The following is a 21,503-nucleotide window of genomic DNA, read 5'->3' as shown; positions in this document are numbered from 1 at the left end:
TGACCTACCCAATATGACAGGAGTTCACTAAGACTGACGCTAAGAAATTAAGATCTTGTACCATAATGCCAAACTCTATTATAATAGTAATAAAACTGTAATGATGTCTATAAAATTTCAGATTTATACTTGTATGCCAGAAGTCCATTCTAGGACAGTGAGATTTAGCTTTGGCAATACTATTCCTTTTAGCATTCCAACTTTCAGGATTTGGTCAAAATCTTCGCTTGGTACATATCTAACATTTACAGAAAAAAGATCAGTAGGATATACACCAGAATGACATAGTGGTTACCCATGAGTGACAGGGCTATGAATTTTTTTTTTACCTACATATTTTCTAAATGGAAGCCAAGAAAGAGGAAGAGCAGGGGGAAAGGGAGGAAAAAGAGGAAGTGGTAGGGAGGGAAAGAAGGAAAAGAAAAGTCACTCTTAAAGGAAGACCCAAACTTAGGTTAAAAGCCAAATATAGAACAGCCTTGACCAGTAAGCACAGGATATCCACTGCCAGACCCCAGGAAGTGCCATTCACAGAGACGCTGGTGTCAGCATCTACTCCTGTAACAACCATGCCTGCACCACATCCTTAGAGCCTCGCACAGTGCTGGGGGAGAAAAGAAGACAGTGTAACAGGAGGGCCTTGATCGGTATGACACCCTCAAGATACCAGAAAGTCAATGGTTTCAGTTAAGTGATGTAGCTAACGGCAGGTACCTGACAGAACTATACAGTGAGTCTCTAAGTAAGTATCTACCTTCCCCTTTTAGGCAGGCATGCTCAATTAGTTCCTCTAATGGGGGAATGTTAATAAGGAAAAACTCAATGATGCAATTTTAACTTCTTATCCACTTTCACAAAATGTACCTTTCAGATATTTAATGAAAGCTTTAGATAGTCTCCCCCAAAATATACACTTAAATATATACACCTGAAATGATCAAATTGAGTTCAGTGGCTTTATGAAACCCATCCATGGATCCCAATAAGAACTTCAGGACCTTCAAACAAATAATCAAAAGGAGGCTTGAGAAAATCCTAAATGTTCTCATGATCCTGTCTCTGTTTCTGAAACCAAAACGAGGAAGAAGGCCACCCAGGTTGAGAATCTTATGGAAACTCAGAACACTGCCCAGTCAGCTGCTGGTAGCTTTTTATGGTCTTTCAAACTAACTCTGGTATTGCTCTATGAGCAAACGGCAGCAGCGAAGCAAATGTCAAGTCACCAACCTTGTGACTGGGTGGTAGAGGCAGGGATGAGGCTCCTGCCATGCTACTTACGTGTTGACTTGGTTATTGTTTGCCCTATTACCAAGAAAACTCCATGCAAGGTGAAATTCTGCTTTGTTCACACACATATCCTTAGTCTTGTCCAAAATCTAAGCTGCCGGCCCCAATGATCCTGAAAGCCTAGGCTAGAGATGGAAGACATCCACAAAGACTTCTACAAGGACATCTGTGGGATGCTCTCTGCACTTGGGAATGGAGTGTGAGTAATGAATAGGCAGCCCGAGGCAACAACAGGGACAGGTTCTGTAATAAGGCCAGAGAGAAACACAGGGAATGGAGAATACATTCCACAGGGTAAAGCTGGGCACAGATAGGACATTGTCGATGTGACAGCACCAAGTCCTACTCGTCATCCAACCAGCCAAGTGAATCGTCAACACACTATGAGTGGAAAGGGAACAGGTACCCCCCCCTCAGGGGGGATCTCTAGGGTATCCTATGCTGCCTCTTCCCAAGGTCACCTCAGGAACTGCATAGCAACCCTCTGCAGTACTGCAGGCCCATGCCAAGGGTCTTCACATGACAGCACTTGTGACACAGTGGTCCTCTTTTAAACAAAGGAAAGCCAGTGCCCCCAAAAAGGTTTAAACTTGAACCCACTGTTCTGTCACTCCCCAGCTGGCTTTCAGAATCAGGGCCTGGAGGGCAGAGCAAGACGGTGGCACAGTAAGATGCTCCAGTGATCACAGTCCCCAGAGAGACACCAATTCAAAGAGCTATTCAACACCAAACCACCTGCACAAGAACCAAGGAAAGAAACCAAGTAAGAGACCACCATGCCTGGTTTTAGTAGAATAATAAGAAAAAACACAATGAAGAAGGCAGGAAGGAAAGTTGCCTGTATCACTCATGGCCCAGCCTCAAGTCACACAGAGTAGCAGGAGAGAGAATTAAGTTCAGATGGTTGACTTGAAACCCAATACCAGGCCCAACACAGTGAAATCCAGTGCCAGACAGGTCTATAACCTTACCCCCAGGTCAATACTGACAGACTGAGCCTGTGGAACCTTCTGAGCCAGGCAATCAAGGACTTGCCTCCACCACCCCTCATCCAATATCAGGCAGCAAGTGAGGAGCAAGACCCCAGTCACTGAGAGCACAGCAGGAAAAGCAAGCACAGGACTAGGCCTGGGAGCTCAGTGCCAGGCCTGTCACAGTGAGATCCAGCACCAGATAGAGTCCTCAGGCCATGTCTCCAAGTCAGTGTTCACAGAGCCTCTAGGCCCACCCTGGCAACAGGCAGAGACCAGCACCCCAGGGTCAAGGCCATTAGGGTATGACCAGATATGACCAGGCTAAATGCCAGCCTGGGTGGTCAGTGGACTGTCTCCACCAGCCCTCTCCCATCCTGGAGCAGAGTGCAGAGTGAAGTCTCCAGGCAGAGGGGAATAGGAAAGGAAAGTGAGCGTGGGACTTGGCCTTGGAGTTCAGTGTTGGCCCCACAGCAGTGAAACCCAACAACAGACAGAGCTCAAAAGTCCCTACTCCAGGCCAGTGCTGGCAGACAGAGCCTTCAGACCTGCCCCAGCATTCGGCAGTAGAACGGACTCATGTCTCAGCCTGAATTACCACCAGCCATGTACAGGCCTGGCACACACTTCCAAGATCTTGTAGGTCTCCACAGCTGTGAGACCCAGGTGCAACCCAGCCAATATCAGCCTGAACAGCTAAGTGACTGCCTCCTCTACCCCTCCTCCAAACTCGAGCAGATAGCAAGAAGCAAGGCTCCAGTTGCTGGGGAACAGGGTAGGAAAGTAAGCACAGGACTGTGTCTTAGAACTTAGTGTTGTGCTGGTAAAACCCAACACTATGCAGATACTAACAGTTCCTGTCCCCACACCAGTGCCTATAAAATTAGGAGCCTTTGGACACATCTTAGTGCCAGGTGGAGACCCATGGTCCCAGTCAATCAGCCTTATATCCCAGCCAGTATCACCTGTGACTACTAACAAGTTTAAACTCAGCAGTAGGCAACCCTTGGTCCTACCCCCATGCTGTGCTGGTCTTAGCAGGCTGTAAGCTCTGAGTATGACCTAGCATTGCAGCACTGATATCACAGGACTGCCCATATCATCCCTCCTCCAACCCCAAACAGCAAAACACAGAGTAATTGTCTGCTTAGGGAAGAAAAGGGAAGTGAGTGCCAAGCTGCTACCCAAGACCTTCAGACTAGTCCCTCCACAATGAGGCTCAGAGCAGGGCAGAATCCTGGAGGGCCCAGTCACAGGAGAGCAGCTGTGGATGAGGTGTCTGAACCTATCCTAGACTCCAATAGGGGCTGGTGGGATGGACTACCCTTTTCAGATACTCCATCCAGAATATACCAACAAGAAATTTGGAATAAATTTGGGACAAATTTGGCTTGGGGCACCCTCTAGTGCTGAAATAACAACAACACACTAACAGCGGACTCACAGCAAACACGTACTTAGAGCACAATCTAGTGCTGAAATAGCAGAAGTGCCCACAAGCTGAGAAAATAAGCAGACTGCTTAAAATTCCTGGAAGGAAAGGCACAAGCTAAGCCATGCTATGAAGATTTGAATAAGGTTCTAATCCTTCAATGTGCAGATGACACTGTATACCAACAAGCATCAGGAACTTTCAGGAAACCATGACCTCACCCAATGAACAAAATGAGACATCAAAAACTGGCCATGGAGCAACTGTTATCTGCAAACTCTTAAATGCAGAATTTCAAATAATTGTTTTAAGGAAACTACATGAATTTCAAAAAAGGAGATGGAGTTAACATTAAACATTTCTTAAAAACTAAAGTTTTTAAACAAAACTTCAAAATGCAATAGAAAGCATCAATAGCAGAATAGATCAAACAGAAGAAAGAACTATTGAACATGAAGGCAGGCTATTTGAAAACACAGCTGGAGGAGGCAAAAGAAAAAATTGGTGGCATCCCAGTTTTTGTTTGTTTTTTTGTTTTTTTTTTTTATCAGAGAGCCAGTTAGGAGTTTGGCTGTTCCACTCTATGATTCAAGTTCCTGTTAATGTGCCTGGAAAAGCAGCTCAAGATGACCCAAGTACTTGGGCCCCTGATACACATGTGGGAGACTCAGATGGAGCTCCTGGCTCCAAGCTTCAGCCTGGCACAGCCTTAGCTGTTGAAGCCATTTAGGGAGTGAGAGAACCCAAAACTCCATCTGAGTCTCCCTGTAGGTGGCAGGGGCCCAAACACGTGAGTTATCATCTGCTGCCTCCCTGGAGCAGTAAGCAGGAAGCTGGGTGAAAAGCGAAGTAGCCAGGACTCTATACAGGCATCTGCAGTGACAGCTTAACAAACAATACCATGATGTCCATCCCCTCAAAGGGCCCTTTTTCTTCCCCTATCACAAAACTGCCTCAAGAAGTTCAGTACAACCTCAGAGGCATGCCCAGGCAGCCAGGTCGGTCTGCCTGCACCACCCTCCTCCCCTTTTTCTCCCTCTCCTGTGATTAGGACAGACCTGTTTGGGCAGGCGGCCATCGACCAGCCCACACAGGGCACGCCTCTTTTACAACGACACTTCAGTCCCCAGACCTTTCCTCCAGCATGCCAGGCACACGTCCCTTCTCCCTTCTCCACCAGTCACTGCACCTCTGCCCCAGTCACTGCCCTGCCCCATCCTCACTCTCTCCTTTCCCCTACTTCCCTCAAGAGTAATAAAAGAGTAATAAAGTCTTAGGTTCTTCTCCAAAGTGAACGCCCTCCAAAAAAAAAAAAAAAAAGTAATAAAGTCCTACCCCCTTGGCCTCAGGCACACCCACACCTCTATTTCCAGCTCAGTCTTCTGCCCCCACAGGAAGCCTGTGGGCAAAACCTCCTCGCTGGTCCTGCTGTCTCCCCCTGCAGCCAGATTTCCCCTGCCTCTGTCGCTGTGTGAGGGTCACCTCCAGCCAACTGCCCCACTTCTTTAGGAGACAGGCTCCCTGAAGTCTCTCCTCCACCATGCTGCCCTTAGTACTTCCTTCACTCTCCAATCTTTTTTTTTTTTTTTTTTTTTTGGACAGTGGATAGTGAGAGAGAGAGAGACAGAGAGAAAGGTCTTCCTTTTTGCCGTTGGTTCACCCTCCAATGGCCGCTGCGGCCGGCGCACCGTGCTGATCCGAAGCCAGGAGCCAGGTGCTTCTCCTGGTCTCCCATGGGGTGCAGGGCCCAAGCACTTGGACCATCCTCCACTGCCTTCCCGGGCCATAGCAGAGAGCTGGCCTGGAAGAGGGGCAGCCAGGATAGAATCCGGCGCCCCAACCGGGACTAGAACCCGGTGTGCCGGCACCGCAAGGCGGAGGATTAGCCTGTTAAGCCACGGCGTCGGCCTCAATCTCAAATCTTAACTTAAACCTGTGGCTCCTAATTAGGAACTCCATTCCCAACTGTTTTGTAAAAAAGACTTAATTTTATTGACTCAAAAAGCAGAGTGACAGAGAGGGAGAGGGAGAGCTTCTATCCACTGCTTCATTCCTCAAATGGCCACAATGGCTAAGTCCAGGACAGGCCAAAGCCAGGAGCTCAAAACGCCATCCAGGTCTCTCAACGTGGGTCTCAGGACCCAGGCACTGGGGTTATCTTCCACTGCTTTCCCAGGCACTTTTGCAGAGAGCTGGATCAGAAGCAACCAGGATTCAAGCCAGCATTCACATAGGATGCCAGCATTGCAGGCAGTGGCTTAACTCATTGCACAACATCGGCCCCCAATTTTTTAATTCCTCACTTTGTTGTTAATTTGAAAGATAGACATAGTCAGAGAGAGATCTTACTTCCATTGGGTTCACTCCTCAAATACCAACAACAGTTGGGGCTAGGGATGCCAAAGCCAGAGGACAGGAACTCAGTCCAGGTCACCTATGTGGGTGGCGGAGACCCAAGTATTTGAGCCATCATCTGTTGCCTCCAATGGTGTTCACTGGATAAGAAGCTAGAATCAGGAGTAGAGCAGTGACTCAACCCCAGGTATTCTGACATGGGATGCACTGGTCCCAAGTGGTGTCTTCACAGCTATGCCATACACCTGCCCCGGATTTATTATTATCATTTCTTATGCACTCCCTTCATATGAAAAAAAAATTTTCTACCATTTATTTTTCCCCACAGGAAAAGTCAAGCACAGAGAAATTAAACTTGTGTTAACATACACAGCTAGACAGTGAAAATGCAGACAATCTGATTTTACTGGCTTAATTACAGTAGAAAACTATGTTTGCAAGAAAGAAACGCTTTGCTTGCCTCTTCTGCAGCTACTGGGAGGTAAGATAGTCACAACGCATGCAAAACTCAGCACCTGAACACATGGAGCTCTCAAGAAATAGCAACTATCATCACAAAAGTCAAAGTTTGCTCTGTGGCACTTCAGACCATGCTTTTCCTATTCTAACAGCATTGCACACAAAGCCACGGAATGATAAACTTTTAGAATTGAGAGATTTTCTAGGAACTGTGGGCTGAGGGAATTAACTCAGTGGAGAACAGTGTGAGTAAATTTTGTCTGGGAAGGACCGCTGCTCCAGATGTTTATCTGTGCTGGTTATCAGGGCTCTCCTGCTCCCCGTCAGCCTGTGAGGGGATGTGACAGGGAAGACAGGAGGGAGAGATTGCAGGGGAGACTACGGAGACACTCTCAAGTCTGCTCGGTAATTTACTCTGCCAGTTACAAAACACCAGAGAGCGTCTGCTATGGTCTGGGGCCCCTGTGAAGCCCTGAGCTCCAGAACTGAGCAAGATGAAGGGTTAGTGGGATACAGACACGTCCTCAGTTCATGGCATCACCAAGTAACAAATGAGTGCATATCACAGCTGCACACTGAGCCAGGTGGACAGAGAAGGTCACCTGCTGCAGGCTCCCTGTGTCAGCAGCTTGCACAGGAGCAGGTCACTGAGACCCTAGCACAGTGTGAATGAAGCCAGTTGTCCTTTTCAAAGTTTCTGAGTTAGGTTTGAAAGTTATGTAGGTTTCCATTTTCAGTGAGTGTAGGAAGGTGTGTGCAGCAGGCGGTCTTGGGCGATGGGGGATTCAGGAACCAGGACTGTGCTTCACAGCCAGTTGACAGGACCACATGGCAGTTTGCTGTCTTTAAAAAATGTGGCTGGGGGCCAGTACAGTGGCCTAGCAGATAAAGCTGCTGCCTGCCATGCCAGTATCCCATATGGGTGCTGGTTCGAGTCCCAGCTGTTCCCTGCTAATGAACCTAGGAAAGCAGGGGAAGATGGTCCAAGTTCTTGAGCTCCTGAACCTATGTGGGAGCCCCAGATGAAGCTCCTAGCTCCAGTCTGGCCCAGCCCTTGCCACCGCGGCCATTTGGAGAGTGAATCACCGGATGGAAGCTTTCTCTCTCCCTCCCTCCCTCCTTCTGACTGTGCCATTCAAGTGAATAAAATAAACCTTTTTTAAAAAAATGTGGCTGAATTTTACCTATCTCCTAGGAATGCAAAACCTAGAGATTAATGATTTTCTATCAATAAGGCAAATCAGCTTTTTAAAGAAAGGCTCCCTATTAAAAAGAAAGTTGTGTTTTATTTTCTCTCAATTTTTGCCAAGGGCTATACTCTGCTTGGTTCCAATCTCTCATTCCTCTCCCCACCTCCTCCACCCCACCAACTTGCATCTTCTGTGATGCCTTCACAAATAACATGCAAGCTGAGATACACGAAGGTACCTCAAAGTTTGTGGAAAATGGAATTAAAAGGCAAGTTTGGGAAAAAAAAAAAAAAGTGAAATCCCTGTGTGCTTGGCTGTGCCCACTGAGTAGCCTGGGAAAACCCAGGCCCTTGCTTCCTTGTCTGCAAATGCCAAGTGTGGATTTGCTGATCTCGACTCATCTTGTCCCCAGAATCCAGGTGATCAGGAGACACCTGGAAAGAGTGGATCTTGCACTGCACAACGCCCACTGTTTACTGACCCTTCCTACAACAGCTTCTTCCTTCCTTTCTGTCGGCCGGCAGCCATGAGAGGTGAGCACACAAGTCTCTGGGGAAACGCACAGTGGGATGGCATTTGGGCTTTCCTGAGGTCTGCTGCTGGTAGTGCTGCCACCTCGTCACACTCTGACAAGGCAGGCGACCTGGGATACAAGGTCAACCAACGTTACGTCACAGAGATTCGTGTGTGCTCTGGCACACACACAGTTCCCAAGGTGCATCCTACAGCAAGCCTATCCATCACAGTGCTCAGCAGCTACAGTTTGCACGAAGCATTCAGTCTGCTGCCAAGGAGGAAGCTGAGCAAGCCCTGAATTCTTTCTGGCTTCGTGAAGATGCCACATCCCAATTATTTGACGTTATCTTCTTGGATCCATTCCATAAAGCTACCAGAAGGCATTGTGACACCCAGTGCATCACCAAGGCAGTTGTAAGCAGAGGGAAACATGTGAGCTAACACCTGTGGGCCCTAAGAGTCGTGGCCTCGGAAAGGGCCACAAGTCCCACCCCACTCTTGGTGGGCCTCATCATGCAGCCTGGGGCAGGCACAATACCCTCCAGCTTCACGGTTACTGCAAATACAGGCAACATTCATAACATTCACACCTCATCAACAATTTAGGACAGTCACAAATAAATAAAACTTTTTAAATTACATTAAAAAGCTTATTTCTGCACTGCCTTCCCCAGTCCTATGGAGTTGTGTGTCCAAACCACTGTATAGAAACACCAAACATATGCTTGATTTTCCAGCCATTTGTATTGGCCAGGCTGTGACTGATGTCCTTCCTGGCAGGCCATCTCTTTTAAGGCAGCAAAACGTAGACATCCCGTTTTCCAATAGCTGCATGCAGGTATACCAGATGAGCCCATGAAGGTTAGGGGATAACTAACCTCAGGCAGTGGGGTGGGGTGGGGGCTCCCCAGCGAAGCCTGGCAGGAGGGTGATGCTTAAACTGGGAAAGGAGGGCCATGTGAGCAGAGGTAGAAAGCTCTTGTGATTTCTAAATCTGAAAGCATCCCACCTGACTGTCACTACAGGGAGGTGCACACAGCTGGTTCCTTGCTGATGTGGATACAGCCTGTGGCTGCGGTTGGCAGAACAGTCCCTGGGTCATATCAGACATGTATACAACCAGCTGCCGCCTGCCCCAAGCTTCTTGCCTCACAAACTCCAGCAGGTGTTGGCAAGAACAGACTAGGTGTTGTAACCAGCTGTCCAGGTGATCTGATAAACGCTGAAATTTGATACCACTGGCTGAGGCTGATAAACATCCAAGGTCATGGGAACACCGCAGGGCTGACCTGTGTATCCCAGCTCTTTACGTAACTGTGCTGGCTCCCCACCAACTGCACCTACTCTGGGTACTTTTGCCAACTGGCAAAGGCCCCAAACACCAACCTCCTTCAGGACATTTCTTCTCCTACTTTCTCAGGCAAATTATGTGTGCCTCACTCTCTTTATCACCAACAAGGAGAAAATGATAAGAACCATCTTACAGAATCAAGGACTGCAAAAAGTAACTGGTATGTGCTCAACACTCACCCAAATCTGAATCCCTAGGACCACTACATCTCTCCCCAAAGGTCCAACCCAAACTAGGAATACAGCAAAAATAAAACTTGTTTCCTGCATACTTTCCCCTCTGACTTCTACTCTTCTCCATTCCAGAGTTCTGAGCGAGGATTCCCAGGACCAACAAAGACTGCACCTGGTTCCTCTGTCTTTCAAGAATTTACTTGTTCAGTCTACAACCTAAGCACCCACCACAGGCCTGCCTACCAATGTGCAGATAAAGCCCAAACTATAAGACTTCAACCAGGCCTTTCTGGACAAATGCCATCCAACTCTAGGCCTAAAGCCTCATACACAGGAGGAACCTGATGAAGATCAACAAATAAAAACAGTTCATATTTCCATTGGGAGGCACTCGGGAACTAGCAAATATAAGTTTACAGAGTTCTCATGACAACCTTGTAAGGCAGGTTACTATACTCATCAAACAGCTGGGGAAACCGAGGCATGGGTCTTCTACATAATTCCTACACGGTGAGGCCAAGATCTAAGCCCAAACACTCCAATTCCAGAGTCAGTGACCTTACCACTGTACTCTAAGTCAGAGAGCTCCTGGCTATCCAGGTATCTACTAGTCACCTAACACTGATCCCAAAGCATTGAGTTAAATACACTTAAGCCTAGGTACCATATCCATCGTCACAGGATTCAGTACTGAGTCTTCACATGCCAGCTACACCTGGTTTCTCTAGCCCCTTCTTGCCACCCTAATCTAATTCCATCCAAGTCAAATGAAAACTCACCAAGCAGGATTTCTCTCTTCTCACAACTCCCTTGGCACCTCACCACTTAACCCCTAATTATATACCATCTGTCTCATAGAGTTCTCTAATTGTTTCGTATATTATTAGTGCTTTCTTCCCTACTCAACTGGAAAATTCTTTGGAAATGTCCATACTTTCAGTGAAATCCAACAAAACCAGGCAGAAGTATGGGCTTGCACAGGTAGTTAGTGAGTGCTACACCGTTCCTTGGTAGACTTGTTCACATTGGTTTTTTTTGACAGTTCTTGGCTATGAATCCTTAGAAACAGATAAAAGTATGACCTTTATGCTATTTACAGCCAGTGCCAGGGGAGGTGTGATACCAGTATTCTCGGTGTAGCAACTCTGTTTCAAGCTTTGTGCCCCAGGTGTCTCCTACATGATCTCTTCCAAACCCTGAAGCAGCCTTGCAAGGGAAGGTTATTGTTTAAGGAGGAACCTATGGCTGCCACAGGGAAGTAAACTGACCAATGTCACCCAAGGTTGGTGAGGGAAGAAGAGATTTCAAAAGACATACTGCAAAGCCCCTATCTGCCTGCCTTTGTGGGAACAATGACGCTCAGACTCAAATTCTCAAAACAACACATTACTTTTGTAAACACACACATTTGTTATCATTGCAGAAAATTTTCAAACTTAAGTGGCTTTAAGAAGATAGAATAATGACCACATTCATGGATAGAATTACAACAGCAAGATAGAAAAAGGTGCCAAGTTTCCCCATAATAGCCTACACTTGATGTAATGCCAACTGCATCTCCTAAAGTTTGTTGAGAACTTAAGAAGTATTCCAAAATGTCTATGAAGCACAAAGGTTCACAAATAACCAAGTCAAAGTCTGAAAAAGACCAAAGGAGGGTATCATCCTGCCATATAAAATATGCTGCAAAGCTATGACAACAAAAATTTGGGGGTGGATGTTTGGCACAGTAGTTAAGACACAGCTTGGGACATCCACAGCACGCCTGGGTTCAAGTTCCAATTCTACCTCCAATTCTGTCTTCCTGCTAACTTGCACCATGGGAGGCAGCAGTTGACGGCTCAAACATCTGGGTCCCTGACACCCAGGTGGGAGGCCCAAATGGAGTTCCCATCTCCTAGCTTTGGCCTAACGCAGCCCCAGGTGTGGGCATTTGAGTAGTAAGCCAGTAGATGGGAGTTCTCTTTCAAATTTTTAAAATACCAAGAATAATTAAGAATAATTATAGTAATCATAATTTGGTATAGAAACACACATGACTGGAACATAATGGAGAACTAAAAAATAGATTTCCAAGAAGACTTTCAAGATCATAACACTGAGTTTAGTAAAGTTTCAGATTCAGGTGATAAAAAAAGTTCTGAAGATAAGACAGCAGCAATGGTTGCACAAAAATATGAACGTACTTACTGTCACTGAATTGCACAATTTAAAATGGTTGAGTGGTCAGCTTCATGTTGTATGTATTTTACTACAATTCACAAAGATTTTTAAAATCAGTATGTGGAATGAAAGGAGCCAGGCATCACAAAAGTACCACACTGTACTGGTCCATGGAGACAAAACTCTCAGGTTAACTCAAAGTCTGTAGTAATTGCCTGATGCTGGGGGTCGAGGCAGGGACAGACTGTAAAGGAGGCTGAGGAAATGTCCAGTATGTTGGCTCTGGCAGGATCACGGGTAAAGTACACCTGTCAGACATAAGCAAATTGTATACTTTAAATGAATTTGGTTTACATATGTAAATTATAACTCAGTAAGGTCATGTATGTATGTGGGAAGCCAATGAATGATTAAAAAGTTGCTCCACAGAAAAATAAGGGAAGAATACACTGTTCAATAAAAGGGAAAACTGTCCCACAAAATGGATTGGAAAAAATAAAGCTGGGTTTGGTCTTTATGTCATACATGAAGATGAGTCTCAAATACACCTCCACGTGAAAGATAAAATTGAAACAAACAGAATGTCTTTGTAATCCTAGAGTGAGGAAGACCATCTTAAGACTCCTGATGTACAATAACGCTTTGAGCCCAATCAAAATGAAGTATTTCCGCAAGTCACTACTAAGTTAATAGACAGCTGAGACCTAGCACACACAAGAAACATCTGCAAATCAACACGTTAGACAAGCAGAGAAAGGTTGGCCAAAGAAGCTGCCATTGCTAACAAACACATTGGAAAAGCTCCAATTCCCTTCAAAATCACATAAATTGATATTAAAACAATAAGATTTCTCTTTGTGGCCACCAAACTTTATTAAAATGAGGAAGATGGTTAATATCAGACATTAGCAAGGATATGGGCAGTCAGGAGCCCTCAGGCACTGATGCAAGCACAACTCTGAGTGCAATGTGGCTCTCAGCCTTTCCCATCACCAGAATCTCAGGCCCAGCATGTTGGAACACTGACCAATGAGGATGATCCTGGTCTCTGATTCACGAAGTCTAGAATCTGCATTTCTAACAAGCTACCAGGGGATGCTGCTGCCTCTGCTAAGCACACCCACACCCTGAGAACCACTACTCTCAGATAGGCTCACAACCACCCGGAAGAGAATGAGACAGAATGTTCATCGGTTTTGCTGATTGTAGCAGGAGTGGAGATCCATCACTAGGGAAGTGGGTAAGTAAAGTAGTGGACATACAGATCAGCCCTACAAAACTAAAGTGACAGAAATCTCACAAACAAAATGCTCAGAGAAATGCTTTCAGAGCAGCATTTGGTGCGATGGTTAAGATGCCACTTGGGAGGCCTGCAATCAGAATACCTGACTGCAAGTCCCATCTCTACTTCCAATTCCAGCTTCTGCTAATGTGTATGGTTGGAAGCAGAGGTGATGGCTCAAGTATTGGGACCCTGCCATCCACAAGGGAGACCCAGATTGAGTTCCAGGCACCTGGCTTCATCCTGGTCCAGCTATTATGGGCATTTGGGAAGTGGACCAGCAGATGATCTTCCATAAATAAATAAATCAAATAAATCAAGCTAAATAAGAATGTTAAGAAATCCCTTTGGCTTTGATTAATATCTGGAAATTTCCATAACAGACAGTGCTAATGTTGAATGAAAAAGCATAATGAAATCTGTAGCATGGTACCACTTATGCAAATTAGAAGCACACAGGAATTAACTCAACATCTTTAAGAAGACACACACACCCCGGACATGGCCAACACATGTGGTAAGGCAAAGAGGGGAATGGAGTATGAATGAAGGAGGAAAAATAAAAAGGGGGCATTGCACAGTGACAGGATCCTGCGACAAGAACTGAGGAGTGTTAACTCTAAGAAGTCTGAAAAGTAAAGAACATGCAAGTTCTCTAACCCCTCAATCATCTGCATTCACCTACAACAGTTCCTTCAGGTCAAGGCCCCAGCAGCTTTGCTTCAGTAAGCGGGCAGATCAGCTTTCCACCAAGAAGCAGGAGGAATTTTTCTGAAATACAAGCATGGGGAGATTTCAGGCCCCCAGAATCCAGCCCAGCTACTAAGACCTAAATCCTCCCTCTCTGAGATATCGGTTTAAAAAGAAGTTGTGATTCTTGGCTTTCGGCTATGTGTGTGTATCTGTATCTCTTCTGTATGTCTCTGTTCATGTCTGTATATCTGTGTGTCTGTGTCTACACATGAATGTATTAGGTCTATGCATAGAGATAAGGACGATTTGGGAGGGGAAATGAGAGGAGGGGAGAAGAGAGTAGAGCACTGTAGCAGAGAGTGAGCCACACTTATTCATTAGCCACTCAGTTTTGGTTTTATTGAAACCAGAAGCCACAGTTATTAAGCCAAGCTATCTCCTTGAGGCCTCACCCACCTTTCTCTTCCCCTTTCTTCACTGCCCCCCCTCCTCCACCACCACCATCCAATACTGCCTCCCAACCCCATGTCCAAGAGGGCTGATCCAAAACATGGTCCTCTGGCGACTGGGTGGCTGCATCAAGGTGACAGCAAAGCTCTTGGGATGTAGGAGGAGATAATAAACACTTATATTCCAGATCAAGAGCCTTTAATAGAAAACCCAAAGTCTTTGAGGCATGCCATGGCAATTTTTCCAAGAGACTGTTGTGGCTATAATGACCAGCCAGAAAAGTAGACATAAAGGCATCTATAATGTCATGCCTTGCAAGGGCACCTGAGTCACAGCTTATCTAACAGCCACTGAACAGCTGGCCTTACAGAGTGGTTGGGAGGTAAAGGGGAAAATTAGAAAATGAAAATCACCAATGATCAAATTCATGTGAGAAAATGCAACAGGTTCTTCCAGCAACAGCTTTAAATAAAGCAAGCCTGTGCCAGAAACGTTGTATCTTTAGGGGAAGAAGAAACAGCTCAATAATTCGGAAGAAAGAGCAGAATTGCAAAGGTAAGTGGCAAGAGTACACCAGCTACACACACCCTGCCCCCATCCCCAGTGACTGGAGCCTTTATCTTTATGCAAATACTCCCGAATTCTTATAACCAACACAGTGCCCTCTTCTCTACAACATGGCTTTCTCTTTTCATTGGATGATAAAAGACGGAATTCTGTGGAATCATGCTTTGTATAAAAATGGTGTTTTATAAATTAAAGGACATTTGATATACAACAGGAGTACTTCTCCGTTCTAAATACGTATATAAACAGTCATATGGGGGAGTCCTTCAGATTTTCTTGAGATAGATTAGCAAAGCATGCCTGTTCGAGATCTTGAAATTGAGGATCTGTCACAGGTCAAAAATGAAGGGATTTAACCAGATGAAAAGGAGAATCGTGCTTTCAAACTAAAATTTAATCTCTGTAGCTAAACACATGTCTACGGCCAACAAAATTGAGTGTCTATGGTCTTAAGAAAATATAGAGTTCTTTAAGAGTCAAGCATCCATAGGCATTGTTTGTATAGACTTCATTCTGACCACATTTACAGACTTAGAACAAATGAGCAACTTGGTGAGTACTGCAAGCTCTTCCATTATGAAGAATTTTTAAACTTCAGCTGAACAAGCACTTACCAAGTACAAGTCAGGCACTATGCAAAGACGCTAAGGATTCCCCAATGGATGAAGTATTTTAGTAATGCGCCCCTTTAACGACAGTTTACTCTGTCCTTCAAATCAATTTCTTTTTAAAAAGTAATGTTTGCAGGAAAAGGTCCCTATGAGCGCCGAAGAACTGCAGAAATACATCTAAACTATTTTACCAAAAAAGGTCACGTTTCTAGTCTCTGAATCAGAAATGGAAAGAGAAGGTGATTTCGCGGCTTTGCATACCGCTATCTTCTGCACAACTCACTGCCTAAACTGCAAAACTGCATGTTAGCAGCTGCCACCTCCCGCTACCCAGCAGGTCACAGAGATGCAGAGACTCACAAACATGTTTCATAGTGCAAGAGAAGCAGCGAGAGGAAGCTCAAAAGGAGCAGGGCCCCCACACCTGAGGAGGAGGTAAAATCGAGAAAGGGAGCTGCTATAGGCAGAAGGCAGCTCTCAGAGGTTCCCCTGACGTTGGCACCTCTGACAGCAGGCACTGGCTGCTGCTGGCTTGCTTGCTCGCTCCGCCAAGGCACGGCTCCGGAGCTGGAAGGATGCCACCTGCTGAATCACCAAACATCCCTGGGCTTCCCTTGAAGCACTGACCGGACAAACTCCCATCCCCCAACAGGCTTCTCCCGTGGACATCTTACACCCTGACCTAGGAAACGCCCAGCCCTCCCCTCCCTTCCCCTCCCGCCCAGGCCGAAACAGCAGCCAACCCCATTACGTCTGGACGGCCCTCGGCGACTCCCATCGTGTCGCGTGCCGACGTCACCAGCCCCACTCCTCTTTTTTGCCCAGTCCCCTCCGATCGCTCAACAGCCCGAGCCAGGAAGCGTGGGGCGTTCACAGCACACCACGACAGGCACTCACCACTTCCACACCCAGGCAGCCAACCAGAAACACCCCCAAATCTGAAAGCAAAATACCCTGTCCAAACAGCTTGAGAGGTCCAGGAAGGTAAATGTCAAGGGAGCTAAAATAGTAGGCAGGCCCCCAGAACACAGAAAAACAAACTTCTCTTGCAGAAGGCAGCCGGCACCCCTGCTTTCACAAGCGCGTGCCGCTGAAGTCTGTACGTTTTTGAAGGTGAAAAAGCAGCACCTGAGAAGCACCTGCCTGGCTTCTCTCCGCTCCCTGCAGCCACGGCAACTCTCATTCCGATTTTCACTCACAACACCCGAGAGGGAAACAAGCGTTAACCAGAACGCGCCAGCTGAATCCGTTAGCGGGACCGGGGCACCCCACCCGACCACAAGAGGAAGCCGCATGCCCGGGCTTGGCTTCAGCGGTGGGAGAGGCGGCCGCTGCTGTCGCTGCTTTGCCCTTGACAAGACGCCTCGGGATCGCGCAGACCCTCTCAACTCGCGAGGCCAGCGGCGTGCGGGAGACACTCGCCAGGTCCGAGCTGCGCCCTGCGCCCTCCAGGCCTTCCCCAAACGCCGCCCCCACTCCCGGTCGGCGGGGGGACACACCGCGGGGTCTCAGAGCAGCGCGCACGGGCCGGGAAGCTGGTACGAGGCCCGGGGAGAAGCTCGCTCCTCCGAGAAGCGGGTCCCACCTGTCCTGTCGTCGCGGGGCACCGAGGGGCCGCGATAGGGGGACCCGAGACCGTGCGCGCCTGGCCAGCCGCGATCTGGACCCCGCGGTACCAACTGTCAAGCTGCCGCCTGGGCCGTGGGGGTGGGGCCGGGATGTGGACTCAGCCCCTCCGGGTCTCCGGAGCCCAGCGGGCTCCGGCCCGAAGCCGCCCCTCTGCTGGCTTCTCCGGCTGCCCCAGGGGTCCGCTCGCCCCAATCGGACTCCAGGCAGCCTTGCAGCCCGCACGCAGCACCTCTGAAAAGGTGCCCACGGACGCCCCCGCCTTCCTCCCCGTCGCGACTCGGCCAGGGAGTCCCGCCGGCGGCCCGCCCCCTCACAGCCCCGGTCTCGGCCGCCGGCCCGCCCCCCGCGCCCACCCCCGCCAGCGGCAGAGCCGGGGGAGCGCCCGCCAGGTATGCGCGCGGCACGGCACGAGCGAGCTGCGCTCACGCCCCCTCGCCCCCAGGGCTGCCCGCCAGCCCACAGCTGCCCCGCCACAGGCCAAGCCCGCTAGACCGACGTCCGATGGGCATCTTCCGCGACCCGGAGGCCAGCCTTCGCCCCCAGCCCCACGACTCACTTGCATGGGGAGTCGCGGCAGCCGCCGGAATTCCGCTCTCCGAGCCCCCCGCCGCGGAATGCAATCCGGGGCCAGAGCAGCGTCGGGGCTTCGCACCCCAATCGCGTTCTCTGGCCGGCTCGTGGGGCGCAGGGCGAGAGCCGCCTGCCAGGGCCGGCCCTTCCTGTTCGCCTCCTGCCTGCCGCCGCTGCCCGGCTCGCTGGGGCGAACGCCGCCGACTTGCCACCGCGAGCCTCCCGGGCTGCGGAGCATGCCCAGTCCGCGGCCGAGCCGGCCCGGCTTCCCGCGCGACGCGAGTCCGCTCCTCCGGGTGTTCGCGGCGGCCGGGGAGGGGGGCGGGCCGGGCGGGGGACCGCGGGGGGCGCTTCCTGGGGCCGAGCGGGACGCGGACGGGGCTGCACGCCGTGGGGTGACCGGCCTTCGATTCCCCTTTCCCTGTACTCTCAAGGAGCGGAAAACCGGGGAGCCTGCCGCTTTCCTCAACAGTGAGCGAAATGCACGTTCCTAGGGGGCCGCTCAGTGAGGCCCGACCGGAGCCGGGTTTTGCCGTCAGCGGCAGCCGGGGCGGGCCACAGAGCAGGATTCGCAGACTCAGCCCTCGGGGCCTGACTTTGCCAAGTACTCCTGGATTCTTTAGCCCACCGTCCCGAGGGCTGTGCGGCACGCGGTTAGGTCCCCATGGATCACTCATCAGGCAAGGGCGGCCCTCAGTCAACCCTCCCTAGACTCGCCTCTTCTCCTCGCCCCCAAAATAACAGCGCTTCAGCGCCGCAGGCCCAAGAAAATCCGACTCCAGCTGCGTGGGGCGGGCCCGGGCCTCCCAGCCCGATTTGGGCTGCACCTCCTACCCCTTAGAGCTGCAGAGAAAACCCGGAGAGCGGCGACCCACGCGAGAGCACTGCGCATGCCCAGTAGCCGGACCTGGTGCGGGGTCGCCCGAAGGAAGGTCTCCCTCGGTTCCTCGAGCGGAATCCCCGCACCCGGGGTGGGGGCCGGCGGCGGGCAGACTGGCCCTTCGCCGCGGCGCCCTCCCTGGCCGGCCCGCGCAACACTTAGGCCGCCGGAGGCTGAGCCTGACTCGGGGTCGGGCTCGGCTAGCGGGGGAGGGGGCGTGCGGCGGTGTCGCCGTGACACGTGACTGTCCGCCGCGCTCGGGGCAGCCATCTTCCGCGCGGCTGTGGTGCCGCGGGCGATCGGGACGGAGCCGGGAGCGGAGCGAAGGGGAACGCGGCGTGCTTCACCCGGACGCGCCATCCCCGCAGGCTCCTGCCCCCGCCTCGCCCTGAGGTGCCGGAATCGCCGCAGCGGCCTGGGACAGACTCACCAGGGTTGAAGCAAGACGTCCGCTAGAGAGAGAGAGAGCACTACTCCGGCGGCGGGCGGCTGGCCTTTGCTTGTCCCTAGGGTCCCCTTCCGCAAGACGGCAACATACGGCTGCTCCGGCGGGCGCCTCCGGTCTAACCGAGTCCCCGCAGCGGACGTGTGAAGTGTGGGCAGCGACACCTGAGCGGAGGCAGGCTCTGCCCTGTGACGCGGGACTGCACGGCCCTGGGGGCTGCTGGGCCGAGATGGTCACAGTGGACATGGATTGCGCTCCTGCCAGCAGTCACTCGGGTCCGGCCGCAGCAGCATCATCACGTATGGAATCGAACTACGGGTGGGGCCTGCCATCTGATGAGCAAACCTTCCCGGTGGTTCTGATGGACGCTTCTCTCAGCCTCACAGGGCCTGTTTTCTAAAGGAATGCATTGAAATTTTACGTAGTTTGCCCCCCCCCCCCCCCCCAGAGCACAGCGAAAAGGGAGGAACTCAAACTGTCCTGGTGCGGGTTTTTTGTTTTTTTTTTGGGGGGGGGGGTGGTGTTTTTAATCGTACCCTCCACTCCAGCTTCCTCAGCCCTACACTATGTAACTTTTCTCAGTGAGATTGCTACGGATTGCATTTACCCCACGCTAGGGCTTTAAAATAACAGCTGAAATTCAGTTCAGCCACACGTTGGGAGTGTCCGCTGAGGGCAAGACTCTGAATTGCAGTAAACCTAGTGAGTCTACTGTGCCCCGCAGGGGTCAAAGGAAGGCTTGATTTCTTGAGAGGTCAAGTTCTCTCACTAGGGGAGTCCCAGAAAACTGCTAACTGGTTTCTCTCCAGTGTTACTTAGGCAGAATGTGCTGTAAGCCATGGACTTTCTGAAAAATCAGGCTGAAGTGGGCATCTGGTGTAGACTTAAGGAATCTTTTCTTTCTTTTTTTAATATTTATTTACTTGAAAGGCAAGAGTTAGGCCGGCGCTGCGGCTCAATAGGCTAATCCTCCGCCTGCGGCGCCGGCACACCGGGTTCAAGTCCCCGTCGGGGCGCCAGATTCTTTCCCAGTTGCTCCTCTTCCAGTCCAGCTCTCTGCTGTGGTTCGGGAGTGCAGTGGAGGATGGCCCAGGTCCTTGGGCCCTGCACCCCATGGAGACCAGGAGGAAGCACCTGGCTCCTGGCTTCGGATCAGCGTTCGAGCTGGCTGTAGCGGCCATCTAGGGAGTGAACCAACGGAAGGAAGACCTTTCTCTCTGTCTCTCTCACTGTCTAACTCTGCCTGTCAAAAAAAAAAAAAAAGGCAGTTAGAGAGAAGAGGGAGAAACAGAGAGCGAGATCTTCCATCTGGCTGGTTCACTTCCCAAATATCCACAACAAACTAGGCTGGTTCACTTCCCAAATATCCACAACAAACTAGGCTGGGCCAGGGGAAGCCAGGAACCAGGAGCTTACTCTGGGTCTCCCACTTGGGTGCAGGGGCCCAAGGAATTGGGCCATCCTCTGCTGCTTTCCCAGGCTCATTAGCAGGGAGCTAGATCAGAAGTGAAGCATTCAGGACCCATATGGAATGCCAGCACTGTACGCAGAGGCTTAACCCACTGCACCAGAGCACTGACCCCTGGAATCTTAATTCCAATGTATCCATACCACCACCAAAATGTAAAGATAAAATCAATTTTGCAAAATATCAAGAATTTGGATATAAGTAGTGTGGCCAGGGTGCTCACTTTCTAGTTTTCTGTATGTCTGAAATGCTTGAAAAGTAAAAAGCTTTTCTATGAGTGATTTTAGGATGAATACATGGGAAAGAGCAGAACATAGAAGTATTTCCATAAATACCAATTTCATAAAATGATTCAGAGAAAAAGCCATAAGTAAACAGTGGAATGGGAAAAATCTGAAGAGAAATCACAAAAGCAGTAAAAGTAAATTCTGAGGAAGCCATTAAAGGAGACACTTCAGAGTTGGCTGCCCTTGAAATTAATTACTTAGGGTTCTTAATCACTATTATTGTAACCAACCAAACAATAAATTTTAACAAAGATAATTCTGCAGTTCACCAAACCCTAAAGAATTTTACCAGTGCATTTCTTACCAAAATTGTAATAACCATCATTTTTGTTTGATTATGAAATACTAGGATTCTCAAATACATATTATGAACTGCTGTCAAGACAACGAAGAAGCAAAATAAAAATGAATCACCTCCAAGTTGCAATCTGTCATTAAAATATCATGTTAAAATAATGCTAACAGCAAATACTGTGCTAAAACAGCTATACTGAGGTAGGTAGTCTAGTTACAAATGAATGATTCCTCTGCCTTTAGAAGGCAGTCTACCTAGTTTTAAACGTAGCTGTTTCATCCAGTTGCTCTTTGAGCAGCAGCCATCATTCACCAAACCATTCAAACAGTGCTCAGGGAGCCAGGCGGCTTCTCTGTATAATGTGTCTCAGAAGAATCCAGAGGCACATAGCCCGAGTAGCAGAAGCGAGACCTTATGAGTCCTCACCTC

At 49.3% G+C, this 21,503-nt stretch overlaps 1 protein-coding gene across 7 annotated transcripts in view; it reads right to left on the bottom strand.

Moving 5' to 3' along the window:
• SGMS1 (sphingomyelin synthase 1) overlaps positions 1-21,503 on the bottom strand; it is a 465,134-nt gene that overhangs the window by 327,052 nt on the left and 116,579 nt on the right. For 4 of the 7 annotated variants that reach the window (XM_062215294.1, XM_062215299.1, XM_062215300.1 and 1 more), the window contains exon 1: positions 17,686-17,853. The exons of 2 other annotated variants lie outside the window; for them this stretch is intronic. The gene's annotated coding sequence lies outside the window, so the exon portion shown is untranslated. Of the gene's footprint in view, positions 1-17,685; positions 17,854-19,009; positions 19,187-21,503 lie in introns of those variants that run through there. One more of the 7 variants, XM_062215297.1, reaches the window with a different exon arrangement.

This window comes from Lepus europaeus, chromosome 17 (genome assembly GCF_033115175.1).
Source record: "Lepus europaeus isolate LE1 chromosome 17, mLepTim1.pri, whole genome shotgun sequence".
Classification (NCBI taxonomy): domain Eukaryota; kingdom Metazoa; phylum Chordata; class Mammalia; order Lagomorpha; family Leporidae; genus Lepus; species Lepus europaeus.
This window is presented reverse-complemented; position numbering and strand designations above follow the sequence as displayed.